At 40.2% G+C, this 8079-nt stretch overlaps 2 long non-coding RNA genes across 5 annotated transcripts; one reads left to right on the forward strand and one right to left on the reverse strand.

The window, feature by feature from the left end:
• Window positions 1-420: 420 nt before the first annotated feature.
• On the forward strand, window positions 421-2621 carry LOC110897919. 2 transcript variants are annotated; one of them, XR_002569083.2, is made up of 5 exons: window positions 427-702; window positions 1080-1152; window positions 1263-1375; window positions 1933-2102; window positions 2352-2621. It is a non-coding gene; the product is annotated as an uncharacterized LOC110897919 (long non-coding RNA). The 2 variants fall into 2 exon arrangements; XR_002569082.2 differs by having other exon boundaries at window positions 421-702; window positions 1080-1375.
• A 486-nt stretch (window positions 2622-3107) lies between these two features.
• LOC110897918 lies at window positions 3108-6551 on the reverse strand. 3 transcript variants are annotated; one of them, XR_004877106.1, is made up of 5 exons: window positions 5511-6551; window positions 4150-5045; window positions 4008-4068; window positions 3537-3608; window positions 3108-3445 (listed from the first exon to the last, which is right to left on the reverse strand). It is a non-coding gene; the product is annotated as an uncharacterized LOC110897918 (long non-coding RNA). The 3 variants fall into 3 exon arrangements; XR_004877105.1 differs by having other exon boundaries at window positions 4008-5045; window positions 5532-6551; XR_004877104.1 differs by having other exon boundaries at window positions 4008-5045.
• Window positions 6552-8079: the final 1528 nt, after the last annotated feature.

Raw genomic sequence — 8079 nt, forward strand, 5'->3', positions numbered from 1 at the left:
GGCTCGCGAGCTCGATAAGTGACGCTCGAGCTCGAGATCGTCTACTAAACAAGCTTATTTTTGGTTCGTGCTTGGCTCATAAACAAGTTTAAATAAGCTCGACTCGGCTCATTTATTAGACAACTTAAAATAAGGGTTTATTGTTATTAAAATATTAAAAAAAACTAATGTTACACTGAAGCTCGATACGGCTCGACAAGCCTGACGAGCTTCACATGACAGACTCGAGTTCAGGGTCCATAAATAAACAAACTTTAACTTAGGCTCAAGCTCGGCTCATTTTGAGCTTTTTCTTAAGCTGATACCAAGCAGCTCGTGAGCCGCTCGATGCACCCGTTATAGCGGTGCACCGTGGTCAAATATAGTGATACCAAGCAGCTCGTGAGCCGCTCGATGCACCGTTTTTGCTTACCACCCCCAAAAATCACCTGTCCCATGTCCCAAATCACAAGCTAGGGTAAAAATAAAGAGAAGGCATAACGACTTTACAAGTATAGAGTCGGTTTTCAACACTGAGAGGTCACGTAACTCCGTCATTGTTCCGTCCATAGAGTTTTAAATATCGATAGTTAGGTTTCTTGAATCGCCAAAATAATTAAAGTTTTTGATTTAGAAAGAGAAATGAAGTAGTTGATGATGCCCAACCCATGATATCTTCTTCGTTTCCCTCCTACAAACATCACCACCGATCAGATTCAAAAGGTTTTATTTTCCCCTTTGATATTCAACTAACTTGTGGTTCGAATTTGTTTTTGATTTTGAAGTTTACATGTTTATTTTTTTCTGTTCCTGATTAAAGCTTGTAAATTCGAGATTCTGAATGTGGATAATTAGGGTTTTTGTTGCTTGCTGGTAGAAAATGTGTATTCAGTCCAGGGTTATACACCATTTCTAAAAAAATTCTTATATGAACCCTAATTTTAGTTAATCAAAAATCGATTACTTTAATATTTAGGCAAAAATTACAGTGAGCTCATGCATTTGAAGAAGACATGATAAGGTGTCACTTACACAGTTGTGACTATTAGTTCTTTCATTGTAATTGCCATTACAATCTTTCTGATTTCTGTGTTCTTCAGGTCATATCCACCCAGCTATCGTCTCCCTGCATTGCCAACGCCATCTTCTATCTCTATTCTTCTCTTTTCTTAGGTTTATCTTTTCTTTGTATTTTGTTATTATTCATGTAGGCTTGTGATCATTTGAACAATTTATATTTAAATTAAAGCGTAAAAGTGCTTTGCTAATAGTTAATTTTGAAGGTCATTATGTTTAAAGAAGATTACGTGCTTGATCTATACCTTTGACAATGTGTGGATGAGAAGAATAATATGGTTGAAGTCCAGATTAAGTTCGAGTGGCTATATCTTTAAAGGTATGATACACAAGTCCATATCAATGTAATAAGCATCTATTTACTGTTATATAAGTTATAGAAATATTATTTATAAATTTATATATGACATAATATATATACATATATTTATATGTCATTTGTTTATTTTTTCATATATAAATGACAGGCTTGTTTAGGCTCGCGAGCTAGCTCAAGCTTGATAAGTGAAGCTTGGGCCCGTTTACTAAACAAGCTTATTTTTAGGCTCAGGCTTGGGCGAAAACTCGTTTAAACTCGACTCGTTTCGAGCCGATCTCGACTAGCGCAGCTCGTTTACACCCCTAATTGTTTCTATATGCTTTTTGTGCTTCCAAGTTAAGAGTTTTGTTTACGTAGAACTCCCATATGTAAAAGCTTAGGTACATATGATACAAGATGTGAGTTAAAACAATGCAATTGGCCAATGAAAAATTAGTATTAAAGTTTCATTTTACTTGTGCTCTTGATATTGTATGTATCTGATTTCATATCTCAGTCTATGATTGAATTTTGCAAAAGTGTTGCTGGCTTTTGACTTACCTTTTGTGTTCTGGCAGTTCACATTAGCACTCGAGAATCTTCAAAGGTGTTTTATATTCTGCGAAGGATTTAATAAAGCAAACTATTTTGACGATGTTAGAGTTGCTTCCGCCGGATTAGTTCTCCGTTATGGTCAGAGTTTTGAAACATCCTCTCGATTGATTACTGTCCTCTTCGTTAATCACGGGTAAATTGCAATCAGCCGTAGTTTTATGTCTTTCGAATACTTATTGTTGTTTATTGATCTATTCTGTTGATTACTGTGCTTGATTTGTTTTAAGATTGGATTGATGCTTGTTGTTTAGGTATACTTTGTTAATCATTGGGTAAATTATAATCATCTGTAGTTTTGTATATCTTCAAGTTAACATTTGATTACATAAATTTCTAGTTGTTATATACTGATGATTTTTTTTCGTATTATGCTTTGAATCAGATGGCCACATGTATGTTGTGCAGTTGATTGTTAAGGTTTATAAGGTATTGGGTTGAAAAATGGTAAACTAAACAATCAAGAAGCAATCAAGTGTTCTTGTGCAATTGCAGAGGAGGCTAAATGGAAAGATGCCTTGAAAACTTATTGCTGTTTGGGGAAACAGAAAAAAGGTCACAAGTTAAATGAATAGAGACATTTTCATTTGTATATATTTTGAATTCATTTGTATTTGAAATTATTTATCTATGATATTATAGATACATTTGGTTTCATTTGTCTGGAATGGATACCTTTTTTTGTATTCTCTTCGAGAACAACAAATGTTATCATAGACTGATTTCAGACTTTTGGGACTACAATTAAAATGTATTTGAGATTTATTTTCAAGAACTAAAATGGCGTGATAATTAGAGACGGATTCTCAGTCTCGGAAACGTCTTATTAAGGACTGAATCGATATGGAATTATGAACACAATGAAATGTATTAAAAACAATATATACACAATTTAAACAACTGATTTTCAGTCGCTAAAGTTATGTTTTGGGGACTGAAATATCATAGTATTTGAGACTAATTTGCAGTCACCAAAGACATGTATCGGGGACTGAAATGACGTGGTAACAGGGGACAAATTGAGGACTAAATTTTTATGTATCAGAGACTAACCGTTAGTCACTGTTGGTGTCATACAATCGGGACTGATTTTCAGTTACTAAAAACACTATCTAGTACTAGGTATCTGGGACTGGCTAGGGACTGGCAAATCAGTCCTTGATAAACATTAGGGACTGATTTTTATGTATCGAATACTGATTTTTTAGTCTCTAATACTCATTTTTTTGTAGTGTCTAGATAGACAATATCATAATGAACCCAACACGCGGCCCTCTCCTTGCCTCCTTTTTTGCCTCCCTTTTCGCCTTCTTTTTTGCCTCCCTTTTCGCCTCCTTTTTTGGCTTTCTTTTGGGGAGCTTGTTTCTTTGTTGGTTTTTTTCTCTTACGGCTTGATTCCATCCCATTACCCGATCCCGAATCAATACCTAGTTGGTCATCATGAGGGGTCTCATCGACAAGCGTTTCATCTTCATCATCCTACAAACCACACACAACAATAAGCTTTATACAAAACAAAGTAAACTGTTGAAGTAACCTACAAAAACTGTTGAAAAACCAACAAACTTACTTGACTAAGATTGGGTTCATTCAAAGAAGGAGATGTCATTTTTTAGCAAGCTGCTGAAGTAACCTACAATAACTGATGAAAGAAATAACACATTAACCATCGACTTTTTCAAAAGGTCGAACTATTACATTATCAGCTAATATGGTTTTTTGGTGTATCACTATCTGTTGGTTACCAAACATGATGTACATTATCAAAACTATAATCGATACAGTACTAGTACTCAGGGAACTCTTTTTCAGTTAAAAAAACATGGTGTACCAACAGATGTAGAACAATAAGTGTAGAACAACAATAAATCATCTTGTAATAAATGTAGAACAATAAGTGTAGAACAATAAATCATTTTTGTAATAAATGATGTACCAAACCAAACATGAATGAATCACATCAGAGGCATCATCTTACACACTGAACAAACAAAATCATGAATATTCATAAAAACCCTAAAAACCCTAGAAATATGAGTACCTTGTCAAGCCTGAATCGCATAAATTAACGCTGGTTCGGTACAAGTAGTGGCCGATGGTACCTGAATATTCATAAACACTATTTAATTTTAGAGAATTCCGATGTACAGGAGGTTGAGTAGGAGGTATTGAGCAGTTTTTACATTAGGAGAGAAGAAGGAACCATGAGTTTTCCATTTGGGAGAGAGATCTTCTAAAGATTTTTTTTTTACTTAGGTTGTACGTAGGTAGTAGGGGTATACAGTTCAGTGTTCAGCACCCTTTTAACTTCTGAACTTTCAAATTAATTTTGAATTATAAAACAATATTAAGAATACATGTTGTCAATTATGAATGGCTTGGTCAATGTTTTGGTTTGTGGTCAACAGAACAGAACAATGGGATAACATATCACCAAGAATGGGATTTGCTACATAGGATACATCATCGGTACTACATAAGTGGTGTATATATAACCGGTACTCATTCGGTATTATCGGAAAAAACCGGTACCGGTACCGAATTTCCCAGTCCCGAAATTTATTAAGATTTGGTACCGGTACCGGTACCGAATATGGCCGGTATGGTACTGGACCCGACCCAAACGGTCGGACTTTTATGCTATTTATCACTTTTATATTAATTAAATATTATTATTATTGTGTACTAACCCGCGAGGCCCAGCGCATTGTAGTTTATACTACACTAGGCTGTGGGCTCGTAGAGACAACCCCTAACTGGGCCTGGCCCATTGAGGTTAGGGTTTTTCCTATATCTCCTATATAAGGAGGTCTCCACCTCCTCATTAGGGTATGAGATATAGGGCAACACTTTTGTAGCTGGAAATAGGGGATTCTTCCTCTACCGGCCGTCTCTACAATTGCCCACGTTCTCTCTTCTTATTTGCAGGTCTAGGATTCGGGCGAAGAAGACGAGGTGTGGCCATATCCGTATTCATCACCGTAGAAGTATCGACCCGCTTGGGACATGTTTCTTCATTGGCGCCATCCGTGGGACCGGCAACAGTCACATCTCATTTATCTCCACTCGATCTTGATGTCTGCATTCATCATACAGGTTCTTACAAAGGTGAAGCCTTCAAATCTTCTCTATTAATTAATACTAAAAAAATTATTAATAGACATCTTTCTAGAGAAAGATATGTTTCGTTGGGGTTCAAATCTCCAGATCCCCTTTATTGGCTAATCACATATACATGCTCTAAGCCTAGGGGCCTACAGACCTGACGGCTTTGAGAAATCAAAATAGGAAGATTTGCTTCACAACTATAATTCCTACCTTTCTATTGTGATAAAACTCTTAACAGTACACTTTGATGGCTGATGTCATGCCACAAAATAAATTAAATTCTGAAAAGGTGCATGTTAGGTTTTCGAGGCACCTGATTCCTTTTTTATTATTATAACATGAGAAAATAGGGATAACTCCCACCAAATGAGCCTCCTTCTTTCAAGCACACGTACAGGCGGGTAAACGAAAATAGACTATTTTCTTTCAATATTACCTTGTGGTTTTTTAAACCTACCCGCGGACGACTTACTCGCGCATGCTGTGCAAACTACCTTGTCCCGCCATCTACAGTGGACCACCAACTCCTTCCACCATCTACAGCCTGACCGCCCTCGCTCCACTTGCGTGTGCTTCCCGCCTTCGCATCACCGGCATGCATAAGCACTTGCCGTTGACGGCCCTGTTGCATTCTCCACAGGAGGGTGTTCCCTTTTCACCGATAAACACAACACATCCCGGCCACCTCCGAGGGGTCACTTATATGCCCCGCTACCCCAAGTGGCCTACCATCACGCTCCGCTCATCTCCAGGGTAATAATTTCGGTCATACAATTTCCGGCGTAAGCCCTTATCCTACCCACTACCTCCGGCGGAAGCCCCTATCCTACCCGCCACCTCTGGCGGAAGCCCTTACCCTACCCGCCACCTCCGGCGGAAGCCCCTATCCTGCCCGCCATTTCTGGCGTAAGCCCTTATCCTACCCACTACCTCCGGCGGAAGCCCCTATCCTACCCGCCACCTCCGGCGGAAGCCCCTATCCTGCCCGCCACCTCCGGCGGAAGCCCCTATCCTGCCCGCCACCTCCGGCGGAAGCCCCTATCCTACCCGCCACCACGGGCGGAAGCTCATATTCCACCCACCTCTCCGGCAGAAGCTTTTATTTAACACTCCTTTCCTTTAGACGCTTATTTCTCCACTCCCGTCAGCGCGCAGGTGCACCCCTGCTTGTCGGGGACACTCCGCCGCCGTGCAAGTATGCTCCGTCGCCGCCCGAGTACACGCCGCTTGCCGTCGCGTGCGCGAATACACATCGCTTGCCGGGCACTCTCTGCCACCGTGCGAGTACACCTCGCCTGTCAGACACGCTTGTCCGTGGACCGACAACGATTACATCTCGCTTTTTTCACTAAAATCTATAGATATGGGTTTTTTGAGATCTACAGAAGATGCATTAGATAAGAACGATCGTTTTCTATGCCTTCTGAAGGTTTGATTTGTGTAGGTGAGGTCCAAGAATTCCTCATTCACTCGAAAAAGCTACGTGCATGTTTTAACTTTTAAAACATGGAATTATACCATATGTGATAATGTGAAGCCATATTTTGGTCAAACACTAACTCTATTATTAATTCATGAACTTATCATCTTACGTGGGCTTTGAACCAACTCACGTTGACTACTATTTTAAAGTTGATTAATTAAAGCTAACATGTCTTAGCATGGGTGTCCAACACTAGCTGGCATATATGCTTACCTTGTGCCATAAGCCGCCTAATAAACCACCAACTTTCACCAAAATTCAAACTTGGACAGTCTCTATTATTTATAGTCACGGTTTATGATAAACCTAGAAACGTGAATTTTCTTCGTCAAATTTCTAAAACTGCTTAACAGTGTTCCCGATGGTCTAGTTTATCTTATTTAAACGGAGAACGGGCATTACGCTTCCGCGGGAACCAGCATATGTCGAATTTGCTCGAGTCGCATACGGAAAATTCCCGAGCGTGACCTCTCTTTTCGACATCTCGGGCGGGCAACCTTCTTGGTCGCGCCGTCTTCGGCAGACAATAGCCTTGGTCACGCCATGGTTATCTTGGTCACGCCACCTCCGGCAGCGGATAAAGTCATTCCGCCCATATCCGGCTGATTACCATCATATTCCCGTTACCTATTATCCCACTCCACCAACTCCGGCGGGTTACAATTACGTCCGCCCATGGCCTGTCTCCGACGGACTACCATACCATTCCGCCATCTATACCAGACCACCGTCACAAAGTCTGCCCACCTTGGCGCAACCTAGTTCACGCCGTAGGGATCCGTGCGGCGTTGTTCATTCCACTTACGTTCAATAAAGATCGTCCACACACATGAGACGTTTGTTAGATGACCGCCACACCGCGCCATCTCATTTCCAGGTAGCACCTTTCTTGATAAACGGTGATTGCCGTCATATCACCTCTTTACGCACTACAGGCGTTCGGGCCCTCACGCCACCTAGTTTGCATCATCGACCCTTTACGCCATATGTGTTTGCCCATCGGCACTCAGGCCACCATCCCTCGCGCATAAGTTATAAATGGGCTTGACGTCTTCACCGGAGAGGACGTTGATCGCCTAATTTCATGTCAGATCAGGTAAGTTTTTTAACCTCTATCCACACATATACTTTGAAAAGGCATGAAGTCCATCATGCTGCTGCTTAAACTTTTTACCCATAGTTTTGTTGATAATCATTACACGTCGGTACAATTTCACCGAGTAATATAAACATGCACCTAGACCATAGGGCCCCGACGGGTGTACTCTTTGTTCGCTCGGTGACCACGGTGGACGGCTTTCCGTGTCACTCTTACTTAATTTGACGCCTCTTCCTCAGTCGTGAAGCCTCCGATCGATCTAGCGGATACAATGATAATAGCAATATATATATATATATATATGAACCAGATATACAACACTAAAAGCTAAGCCTATCAACATCCATACGCTCTACATGTATAGTTAATTCATGGGTATATAAATAGGTGAATCCTTTGTTTATATTGGTTCTAGTAAAATTT

Source organism: Helianthus annuus, chromosome 13 (genome assembly GCF_002127325.2).
Source record: "Helianthus annuus cultivar XRQ/B chromosome 13, HanXRQr2.0-SUNRISE, whole genome shotgun sequence".
NCBI lineage: Eukaryota > Viridiplantae > Streptophyta > Magnoliopsida > Asterales > Asteraceae > Helianthus > Helianthus annuus.